The following is a 12,364-nucleotide window of genomic DNA, read 5'->3' on the forward strand; positions in this document are numbered from 1 at the left end:
GTCGGGTATTTTAACCTTTTCTTACCCGCTTTTTACCAACTATGGTTGGACATTCACACCTACTTACAGCAGAACACCTCCGCTCCCTGTTTTGATTATGTATGGTTTGACATTCGCACCTTCTCTCACCCGCCTTTTACTATGGTCGGCCATTCACAGCTTCCTCTCCACCATACTTGTATGGTGGGATATTCACACCCACCTGCATCCGAAGACCTCCGCCCCCACTTTTGTTGATATTTAGTCGGTCATTCGCACCTTACCCGCTTTTGGCAAACTATGGCCTTCTTGCAGCCAAACACCTCTGATCTCGCTTTTGATGATGTAAGGTTGGGCATTCAGACCTTGCTTCACCTGCTTTTCACCAAATATAGTCGGACATTCACACCCACTTGCATCCGAAGACCTCCGCCCCAAATTTTGTTGATATTTAGTCGGACATTCGCACCTTACCCGCTTTTGGCAAACTATGGCCTTCTTGCAGCCAAACACCTCTGATCTCGCTTTTGATGATGTAAGGTTGGGCATTCAGACCTTGCTTCACCTGCTTTTCACCAAATATAGTCGGACATTCACACCTTCTTGCAGCCGAACACTTCCGCTCCACCTTTTAGTGTTCTATCACACCTTTTTTTCACCGCATTTTATACATTATGGTTGGAAATTTTCAACCACTCTCATCCGAAGACCTCTCCTCCCGCTTTTGTTAATATATTTGAACTTTAGTCGGACATTCAAACCTTCTTGCAGCTGAACCACCTCCGCTCCCTGTTTTGATCATATATGGTCAGGCAATAGTACCTTTTCTTACCCGTTTGTGAGTAATTATGGCTGGACATTCACACCTACTTGCAGCCGAACACAACCTCTCTCGTTTTTGATGATGTATGGACCGGCATTCTTACCTTTTCTAACACATTTTTCAGCAATTATGGTCGGAGATTCACACCTACTCACAGCCAAACAACTCCGCTCCCGCATTTGATGGTGTATAGTCGGGCATTCTCACCCTTTCTCATCAGCTTTTTGCAAATTATGATCTGACATTCACACCTACTTGCAGTCGAAAAGCTCTGCTCCCGCTTTTGATTATGTATGGTTGGATATTCGAACCTTTTCTTAACTGCTTTTTACAAACTTTGGTTGGACGTTCACACCTTCTTGTAGCCGAACACATGCACTCCTGCTTTTGATGATGTATGGTTGGGCATTCGCACCTTTTTTTTTACCCATTTTTCAGGTATTATGGGTGGACATTCACACCTTCTTGCAGCTGAACACCTCCTCTCCCACTTATGATCATGTGTGGTTTGATTTTCGAAAATTTTCTTTCATGTTTTCTATTAATTATTGATGGACATTTAGACCTTCTTGCAGCTGAACACCACCTCTCCCGATTTTGATTATGTATGGACCGGCATTTTTACCTTTTCTAACACATTTTTCAGCAATTATGGTTGGAGATTCACACCTACTCACAGCCGAACAACTCCGCTTCCGCTTTTGATGGTGTATATTCGGGCATACGAACCTTTTCTTACCCGCTTTTTACAAACCAAGGTCGGACTTTCACACCTTCTCTTAGCTGAACAACTCCGCTCCCTCTTTTGATTGTGTACAGTCGGGTAATTTAACCTTTTCTTAGCCGCTTTTTACCATCTATGGTCGGACATTCACACCGTCTTACAGCGGAACACCTCCGCTCCCTATTTTGATGATGTATGGTTAGGCATTCGCACCTTTTCTTACCCATTTTTCAGTAATTATGGGTAGACATTCACACCTTCTTGCAGCTGAACACCTCCTCTCCCGCTTATGATCATGTGCAGTTTGATATTCGAAAATTTTCTTTCATGTTTTCTAGCAATTATTGATGGACATTCAGACCGTCTTGCAGCTGAACACCTCCGCTCCCACTTTTGATGGTGTATAGTCGGGCTTTCGAGCCTTTTCTTCCCCGGTTTTTACAAATTATGGTTGGACATTCAGACCTTCTTGCAGCCGAAAACCTCCACTCCCTCTTTTGATCATACATTGTCGGGCATTCGCACCTTTTCTTACCCGCTTTTTACAAACCATGGTCGGACTTTCACACCTTTTAGTAGCCGAACAACTCCGCTCCCGCTATTGATTGTGTACAGTCGGGTATTTTAACCTTTTCTTACCCGCTTTTTACCAACTATGGTTGGACATTCACACCTACTTACAGCAGAACACCTCCGCTCCCTGTTTTGATTATGTATGGTTTGACATTCGCACCTTCTCTCACCCGCCTTTTACTATGGTCGGACATTCACAGCTTCCTCTCCACCATACTTGTATGGTGGGATATTCACACCCACCTGCATCCGAAGACCTCCGCCCCCACTTTTGTTGATATTTAGTCGGTCATTCGCACCTTACCCGCTTTTGGCAAACTATGGCCTTCTTGCAGCCAAACACCTCTGATCTCGCTTTTGATGATGTAAGGTTGGGCATTCAGACCTTGCTTCACCTGCTTTTCACCAAATATAGTCGGACATTCACACCCACTTGCATCCGAAGACCTCCGCCCCAAATTTTGTTGATATTTAGTCGGACATTCGCACCTTACCCGCTTTTGGCAAACTATGGCCTTCTTGCAGCCAAACACCTCTGATCTCGCTTTTGATGATGTAAGGTTGGGCATTCAGACCTTGCTTCACCTGCTTTTCACCAAATATAGTCGGACATTCACACCTTCTTGCAGCCGAACACTTCCGCTCCACCTTTTAGTGTTCTATCACACCTTTTTTTCACCGCATTTTATACATTATGGTTGGAAATTTTCAACCACTCTCATCCGAAGACCTCTCCTCCCGCTTTTGTTAATATATTTGAACTTTAGTCGGACATTCAAACCTTCTTGCAGCTGAACCACCTCCGCTCCCTGTTTTGATCATATATGGTCAGGCAATAGTACCTTTTCTTACCCGTTTGTGAGTAATTATGGCTGGACATTCACACCTACTTGCAGCCGAACACAACCTCTCTCGTTTTTGATGATGTATGGACCGGCATTTTTACCTTTTCTAACACATTTTTCAGCAATTATGGTTGGAGATTCACACCTACTCACAGCCGAACAACTCCGCTACCGCATTTGATGGTGTATAGTCGGGCATTCTCACCCTTTCTCATCAGCTTTTTGCAAATTATGATCTGACATTCACACCTACTTGCAGTCGAACAGCTCTGCTCCCGCTTTTGATTATGTTTGGTTGGATATTCGAACCTTTTCTTAACTTCTTTTTACATATTTTGGTTGGACGTTCACACCTTCTTGTAGCCAAACACTTCCACTCCTGCTTTTGATGATGTATGGTTGGGCATTCACACCTTTTTTTTGCCCATTTTTCAGGAATTATGGGTGGACATTCACACCATGCAGCTGAACACCTCCTATCCCACTTATGATCATGTGCGGTTTGATTTTCGAAAAGTTTCTTTCATGTTTTCTAGCAATTATTGATGGACATGTAGACCTTCTTGCAGCTGAACACCTCCGCTCCCGCTTTTGATCATACATTGTCAGGCATTCGCACCTTGTCTTACCCACTTTTTACAAACTTTAGTCGAACAGTCACACCTACTTGCAGCCGAACACAACCTCTCTCGCTTTTGATGATGTATGGACCGGCATTCTTACCTTTTCTAACACATTTTTCAGCAATTATGGTCGGAGATTCACACCTACTCACAGCCGAACAACTCCGCTCCCGCATTTGATGGTGTATAGTCGGGCATTCTCACCCTTTCTCATCACCTTTTTGCAAATTATGATCTGACATTCACACCTACTTGCAGTCGAACAGCTCTGCTCCTGCTTTTGATTATGTTTGGTATGATATTCGAACCTTTTCTTAACTGCTTTTTACAAACTTTGGTTGGACGTTCACACCTTCTTGTAGCCGAACACATGCACTCCTGCTTTTGATGATGTATGGTTGGGCATTCGCACCTTTTTTTTACCCATTTTTCAGGTATTATAGGTGGACATTCACACCGTCTTGCAGCTGAACACCTCCTCTCCCACTTATGATCATGTGTGGTTTGATTTTCGAAAATTTTCTTTCATGTTTTCTAGCAATTATTGATGGACATTTAGACCTTCTTGCAGCTGAACACCACCTCTCCCGATTTTGATGATGTATGGACCGGCATTTTTACCTTTTCTAACACATTTTTCAGCAATTATGGTTGGAGATTCACACCTACTCACAGCCGAACAACTCCGCTACCGCATTTGATGGTGTATAGTCGGGCATTCTGACCCTTTCTCATCAGCTTTTTGCAAATTATGATCTGACATTCACACCTACTTGCAGTCGAACAGCTCTGCTCCCGCTTTTGATTATGTATGGTTAGATATTCGAACCTTTTCTTAACTGCTTTTTACAAACTTTGGTCGGACGTTCACAATATCTTGCAGCCGAACACCTCTGCTTCCGCTTTTGATGGTGTATATTCGGGCATATGAACCTTTTCTTACCCGCTTTTTACAAACCAAGGTCGGACTTTCACACCTTCTCTTAGCTGAACAACTCTGCTCCCTCTTTTGATTGTGTACAGTCGGGTAATTTAACCTTTTCTTACCCGCTTTTTACCATCTATGGTCGGACATTCACACCTTCTTGCAGCTGAAATCCTCCTCTCCCGCTTATGATCATGTGCAGTTTGATATTCGAAAATTTTCTTTCACATTTTCTAGCAATTATTGATGGACATTCAGACCGTCTTGCAGCTGAACACCTCCGCTCCCACTTTTGATGCTGTATAGTCGGGCTTTCGAGCCTTTTCTTCCCCGGTTTTTACAAATTATGGTTGGACATTCAGACCTTCTTGCAGCCGAAAACCTCCACTCTCTCTTTTGATCATACATTGTCGGGCATTCGCACCTTTTCTTACCCGCTTTTTACAAACCATGGTCGGACTTTCACACCTTTTAGTAGCCGAACACATCCGCTCCCGCTATTGATTGTGTACAGTCGGGTATTTTAACCTTTTCTTACCCGCTTTTTACCAACTATGGTTGGACATTCACACCTACTTACAGCAGAACACCTCCGCTCCCTGTTTTGATTATGTATGGTTTGACATTCGCACCTTCTCTCACCCGCCTTTTACTATGGTCGGCCATTCACAGCTTCCTCTCCACCATACTTGTATGGTGGGATATTCACACCCACCTGCATCCGAAGACCTCCGCCCCCACTTTTGTTGATATTTAGTCGGTCATTCGCACCTTACCCGCTTTTGGCAAACTATGGCCTTCTTGCAGCCAAACACCTCTGATCTCGCTTTTGATGATGTAAGGTTGGGCATTCAGACCTTGCTTCACCTGCTTTTCACCAAATATAGTCGGACATTCACACCCACTTGCATCCGAAGACCTCCGCCCCAAATTTTGTTGATATTTAGTCGGACATTCGCACCTTACCCGCTTTTGGCAAACTATGGCCTTCTTGCAGCCAAACACCTCTGATCTCGCTTTTGATGATGTAAGGTTGGGCATTCAGACCTTGCTTCACCTGCTTTTCACCAAATATAGTCGGACATTCACACCTTCTTGCAGCCGAACACTTCCGCTCCACCTTTTAGTGTTCTATCACATCTTTTTTTCACCGCATTTTATACATTATGGTTGGAAATTTTCAACCACTCTCATCCGAAGACCTCTCCTCCCGCTTTTGTTAATATATTTGAACTTTAGTCGGACATTCAAACCTTCTTGCAGCTGAACCACCTCCGCTCCCTGTTTTGATCATATATGGTCAGGCAATAGTACCTTTTCTTACCCGTTTGTGAGTAATTATGGCTGGACATTCACACCTACTTGCAGCCGAACACAACCTCTCTCGTTTTTGATGATGTATGGACCGGCATTCTTACCTTTTCTAACACATTTTTCAGCAATTATGGTCGGAGATTCACACCTACTCACAGCCAAACAACTCCGCTCCCGCATTTGATGGTGTATAGTCGGGCATTCTCACCCTTTCTCATCAGCTTTTTGCAAATTATGATCTGACATTCACACCTACTTGCAGTCAAAAAGCTCTGCTCCCGCTTTTGATTATGTATGGTTGGATATTCGAACCTTTTCTTAACTGCTTTTTACAAACTTTGGTTGGACGTTCACACCTTCTTGTAGCCGAACACATGCACTCCTGCTTTTGATGATGTATGGTTGGGCATTCGCACCTTTTTTTTTACCCATTTTTCAGGTATTATGGGTGGACATTCACACCTTCTTGCAGCTGAACACCTCCTCTCCCACTTATGATCATGTGTGGTTTGATTTTCGAAAATTTTCTTTCATGTTTTCTAGCAATTATTGATGGACATTTAGACCTTCTTGCAGCTGAACACCACCTCTCCCGATTTTGATTATGTATGGACCGGCATTTTTACCTTTTCTAACACATTTTTCAGCAATTATGGTTGGAGATTCACACCTACTCACAGCCGAACAACTCCGCTTCCGCTTTTGATGGTGTATATTCGGGCATACGAACCTTTTCTTACCCGCTTTTTACAAACCAAGGTCGGACTTTCACACCTTCTCTTAGCTGAACAACTCCGCTCCCTCTTTTGATTGTGTACAGTCGGGTAATTTAACCTTTTCTTAGCCGCTTTTTACCATCTATGGTCGGACATTCACACCGTCTTACAGCGGAACACCTCCGCTCCCTATTTTGATGATGTATGGTTAGGCATTCGCACCTTTTCTTACCCATTTTTCAGTAATTATGGGTAGACATTCACACCTTCTTGCAGCTGAACACCTCCTCTCCCGCTTATGATCATGTGCAGTTTGATATTCGAAAATTTTCTTTCATGTTTTCTAGCAATTATTGATGGACATTCAGACCGTCTTGCAGCTGAACACCTCCGCTCCCACTTTTGATGGTGTATAGTCGGGCTTTCGAGCCTTTTCTTCCCCGGTTTTTACAAATTATGGTTGGACATTCAGACCTTCTTGCATCCGAAAACCTCCACTCCCTCTTTTGATCATACATTGTCGGGCATTCGCACCTTTTCTTACCCGCTTTTTACAAACCATGGTCGGACTTTCACACCTTTTAGTAGCCGAACAACTCCGCTCCCGCTATTGATTGTGTACAGTCGGGTATTTTAACCTTTTCTTACCCGCTTTTTACCAACTATGGTTGGACATTCACACCTTCTTACAGCAGAACACCTCCGCTCCCTGTTTTGATTATGTATGGTTTGACATTCGCACCTTCTCTCACCCGCCTTTTACTATGGTCGGCCATTCACAGCTTCCTCTCCACCATACTTGTATGGTGGGATATTCACACCCACTTGCATCCGAAGACCTCCGCCCCCACTTTTGTTGATATTTAGTCGGTCATTCGCACCTTACCCGCTTTTGGCAAACTATGGCCTTCTTGCAGCCAAAAACCTCTGATCTCGCTTTTGATGATGTAAGGTTGGGCATTCAGACCTTGCTTCACCTACTTTTCACCAAATATAGTCGGACATTCACACCCACTTGCATCCGAAGACCTCCGCCCCAAATTTTGTTGATATTTAGTCGGACATTCGCACCTTACCCGCTTTTGGCAAACTATGGCCTTCTTGCAGCCAAACACCTCTTTTCTCGCTTTTGATGATGTAAGGTTGGGCATTCAGACCTTGCTTCACCTGCTTTTCACCAAATATAGTCGGACATTCACACCTTCTTGCAGCCGAACACTTCCGCTCCACCTTTTAGTGTTCTATCACACCTTTTTTTCACCGCATTTTATACATTATGGTTGGAAATTTTCAACCACTCTCATCCGAAGACCTCTCCTCCCGCTTTTGTTAATATATTTGAACTTTAGTCGGACATTCAAACCTTCTTGCAGCTGAACCACATCCGCTCCCTGTTTTGATCATATATGGTCTGGCAATACTACGTTTTCTTACCCGTTTGTGAGTAATTATGGCTGGACATTCACACCTACTTGCAGCCGAACACAACCTCTCTCGCTTTTGATGATGTATGGACCGGCATTCTTACCTTTTCTAACACATTTTTCAGCAATTATGGTCGGACATTCACACCTACTCACAGCCGAACAACTCCGCTCCCACTTATGATCATGTGTGGTTTGATTTTCGAAAATTTTCTTTCATGTTTTCTAGCAATTATTGATGGACATTTAGACCTTCTTGCAACTGAACACCACCTCTCCCGATTTTGATTATGTATGGACCGGCATTTTTACCTTTTCTAACACATTTTTCAGCAATTATGGTTGGAGATTCACACCTACTCACAGCCGAACAACTCCGCTACCGCATTTGATGGTGTATAGTCGGGCATTCTCACCCTTTCTCATCAGCTTTTTGCAAATTATGATCTGACATTCACACCTACTTGCAGTCGAACAGCTCTGCTCCCGCTTTTGATTATGTATGGTTGGATATTCGAACCTTTTCTTAACTGCTTTTTACAAACTTTGGTTGGACGTTCACACCTTCTTGTAGCCGAACACATGCACTCCTGCTTTTGATGATGTAAGGTTGGGCATTCAGACCTTGCTTCACCTGCTTTTCACCAAATATAGTCGGACATTCACACCTTCTTGCAGCCGAACACTTCCGCTTTTAGTGTTCTATGAGGCATTCACATATTTTTTTTCACCGTATTTTATAGATTATGGTTGGAAATTCTCACCCACTCTCATCCGAAGACCTCTCCTCCCGCTTTTGTTAATATATAGTCGGGCATTCGAACCTTTTCTTACCCGCTTTTTTCAAATTATGGTCGAACATTCACACCTACTTGCAGCTGAATACTTCCGCTCCACCTTTTAGGTATGTTTGGTTGGCATTTGCACCTCTTTTTATACTGATTGCTGAAGATTAAGTTGTTCTTTCTCAAACTACAATTTTTTTTAATTGTTGAAACTTGATTTGAAGTGGATAAATAAGGAGGACAAACAGTTTTAAGTCAGGCTGATAGAAGGTATTAATTTTATAGCAAAATCTGTATTTCGTCATATGTCGAGAGATGCTTATTGCTGAAGAAGTTCTTTCTCATTCTACAAAGTACAACGTTGTTTATCGTTGAAACTTGATTAGACATGAATAAATATGAAGGACAAAGCAGTCTTAACTTGGTTTGAGTTAAGGAATTCGTTTTATAGGAGAATCCGAATTCGTGCATAACTCATAAAATAGAGCTTATTTTCGGATTCCTGAAGAATGAGTCTGGTTCTTTCTCATAATACAAAGTTTGTTGTTTATTGTTGAAACTTCATCAGAAGTGAAGAAATAAATGAATGCCTATCAACAAATGTGGGATCTAAACTCTAGTGCTTCCTCTAAAATAATTTCCTTTCTCAATTTAGAAATGTGTGTGTGTAAGTCACAACACCCGTGACACCAAAACGGCTTTCTTTTCTCTACACTCTGCACTATGAGCACACACACCAAATCAGAAAGGCTTTTTTCTCTCTTTTCTACATTATGGACTGTGGGGACAGTTCTTTCTCATTCTACAAAGTACAACGTTGTTTATCGTTGAAACTTGATTAGACATGAATAAATATGAAGGACAAAGCAGTCTTAACTTGGTTTGAGTTAAGGAATTCGTTTTATAGGAGAATCCGAATTCGTGCATAACTCATAAAATAGAGCTTATTTTCGGATTCCTGAAGAATGAGTCTGGTTCTTTCTCATAATACAAAGTTTGTTGTTTATTGTTGAAACTTCATCAGAAGTGAAGAAATAAATGAATGCCTATCAACAAATGTGGGATCTAAACTCTAGTGCTTCCTCTAAAATAATTTCCTTTCTCAATTTAGAAATGTGTGTGTGTAAGTCACAACACCCGTGACACCAAAACGGCTTTCTTTTCTCTACACTCTGCACTATGAGCACACACACCAAATCAGAAAGGCTTTTTTCTCTCTTTTCTACATTATGGACTGTGGGGACACAAAACCGCTCTCTCTCTTTTTTTTTTTTATCGTGTGCCAGGGCGTTGTCTCACGTATTAGATTATGCTTAAGATACGACTGGGTTTATCAGTCACATCAGAATCCATACATACTGATCCTCCCGTAATAAAATGGTCGGATCTTATCAAACACACTTTGTTTCTTGTGACAATCAAGTCAGCGAAACAGCGTATACACGTCAAGACACTGAATCAAGTTTGCCACAAGAACTCATAAGTTTGGCAGTATTGCTCTGCCGTCAGCAATGATACACACATTTTATTTTCGTAAGACATGTGCAAGCACCTGTTCATCTACTGTTCTATCACTATGAATTAGTGATCTATTATCAATAAGGATACTTCTACAACTACTATCAAAGTATGTCCGGACTTCTTATGTTGTCAGTTGCTATATATGAATAAGTGGGTAGCTACTGACAAGCATTAAGCATGTCACACAGCCCAAACATATAACATTTCAGGACACACCACACAGTTAACAACCACAGTGAAGCGTGTCAAAGCCCAAACATGTAACATTCAACAGGACACTTACACAACACATTCAAATCAAACAGTCAGACAACATACAAGAACATATACCCCAGCCGGCATTGCTCCCTGCCTATTTTCGTACAGCACACTATGTGTGCGCACACCTTTATTCACAAACTCTTCAACTTATACTCTTTTACCGAAGCTGCTACAGCTCGATTGGCCGAATACCCTTTGATCCTATTTCGGTGAATTTGACATCTGCCTTACATATAACAGATTAGCGGTTTAGCAGTTTTAATTTAGTTTGAGTGAAGGAATTCATTTTATAGCAAAATCCGAAATCGTGAAGCACTCATGAAAGTAAGCTTATTCTCGGATTCCTGAAACTTTAGATTTGCTCTTTCTTTTACTGCAAAGTACAACGTTGTTTTTTTTGTTTAAATCTTTCTAGACATGGTAAATATTAAGGACAAAGCATTTTTCACATAGTTTGAGTGAAGGAATTCATTTTATAGATAAAATCCCAAGAGTCTGCTGAGAAAAGAGAGTGAATGCGAAGTAGACTTTAACACGGCTATGGGAGCGAGCCGAGTGTGGGCTAACCGGGAGAATTGCTTGAAAGAAACGCGACACCGAATGAGCGGTCAGAACAAAGCCTCAATACGGGATTCTCGTGGTGTTTTTGTTGCTGCCTTGTCTTTTGCACAGAGTAAAAGACAAGGCAGCCATCGAATAGGGCCCGATTGTTCCTACTTGGTCAGCCGAGGAGCAAGGGGGGGGGAGCAAGCGGCTCAACCAAGCAAAGCTCACCATGGGGAAGGTGGCTATGCCAACAAGCCTTATGCCCTGCTCCCGCAGTGACGGATAATCGTACTCTGGTTTCTCTTCATAACGTACAAGTCTTTCGCCTTTTACTAAAGATTTCTGTGGAGAGCAGCACTAATGAGTTGTTTCTATTTTTGGCAGGCTTTACCTTTGCGGGTGAAGCCCTTTCTGTCTGTGCAAAAGAAATCTTCTTACTGTGCAGAGTGACTTCTCTGAGTAGAGTCGCCTTACTTGTTGCGACTGTGCCGATGTTCGAAGCTGGAGTGCAAAGTTGTTGCTTGAATGGTGCTTGCTGGAGCGTGCGGGAGTGCAAAGTTATACCATTTAAAAGGGCTGAAGAGTGCTCAGTGCAGCGGGTGGGCGACACTCTGGCCACCTTGAAAACCGAGGTTACATCCACTACCAGGGGCAGCCCAAGTTCTGCCGCAAGTGTGGTGAGCATGGGCACCTGGTTGAGGCTTGTACCAAGGTGTTATGTGGGAAGAGCAGAGAAATTGGGCAAACTTTTGGAGAGTGTCCAAATGGCAGGAAATGTAATCTCTGTGGAGAATTAAATCACCTCTTCAGAGATTGCCCTAAATCTTTTGCCAACAAATTAAAGACGGTAAAGCCACAGTCAAGCCAACAAAGAGAAGGACCAAAGGTGGCAGTTGGTGAACAAAGTGAAGAGGTTGACCCAATAAATTCAAACTTCCCGCCAAAAGCTTGGATTGGAAGTGAGGAGCAAAAAGGGGAGGGGCCTGTAGAGGCCTCACCACTCAGTGTTGAAGTCTGTGAGAATTCACAGGCAGAGGGTGGAGCTACGCTAAATGAGGAGGAAGAGCAGACAGGTGAGTCTAGTGAAGATACTCACCTCCCCGAAGGTCAACAGAAGGTCAATTTGTTGATAGGCATTCATTTATTTCTTCACTTCTGATGAAGTTTCAACAATAAACAACAAACTTTGTATTATGAGAAAGAACCCGAATCATTCTTCAGGAATCCGAAAATAAGCTCTATTTTATGAGTTATGCACGAATTCGGATTCTCCTATAAAACGAATTCCTTAACTCAAACCAAGTT

General features: G+C 42.6%; 1 non-coding gene across 1 annotated transcript; it reads left to right on the forward strand.

Annotated features, from left to right (window-relative positions):
- Positions 1-11,347: 11,347 nt before the first annotated feature.
- Positions 11,348-11,461, forward strand: LOC140276382 (U5 spliceosomal RNA). The gene has a single exon (XR_011908981.1). It is a non-coding gene; the product is annotated as a U5 spliceosomal RNA (small nuclear RNA).
- The last annotated feature ends 903 nt before the right edge of the window (positions 11,462-12,364 follow it).

The sequence above is a fragment of the Leuresthes tenuis genome, unplaced genomic scaffold (genome assembly GCF_036924035.1).
Source record: "Leuresthes tenuis unplaced genomic scaffold, fLeuTen1.0.hap1 SCAF_18, whole genome shotgun sequence".
In the NCBI taxonomy this organism is placed as follows: Eukaryota; Metazoa; Chordata; class Actinopteri; order Atheriniformes; family Atherinopsidae; genus Leuresthes; species Leuresthes tenuis.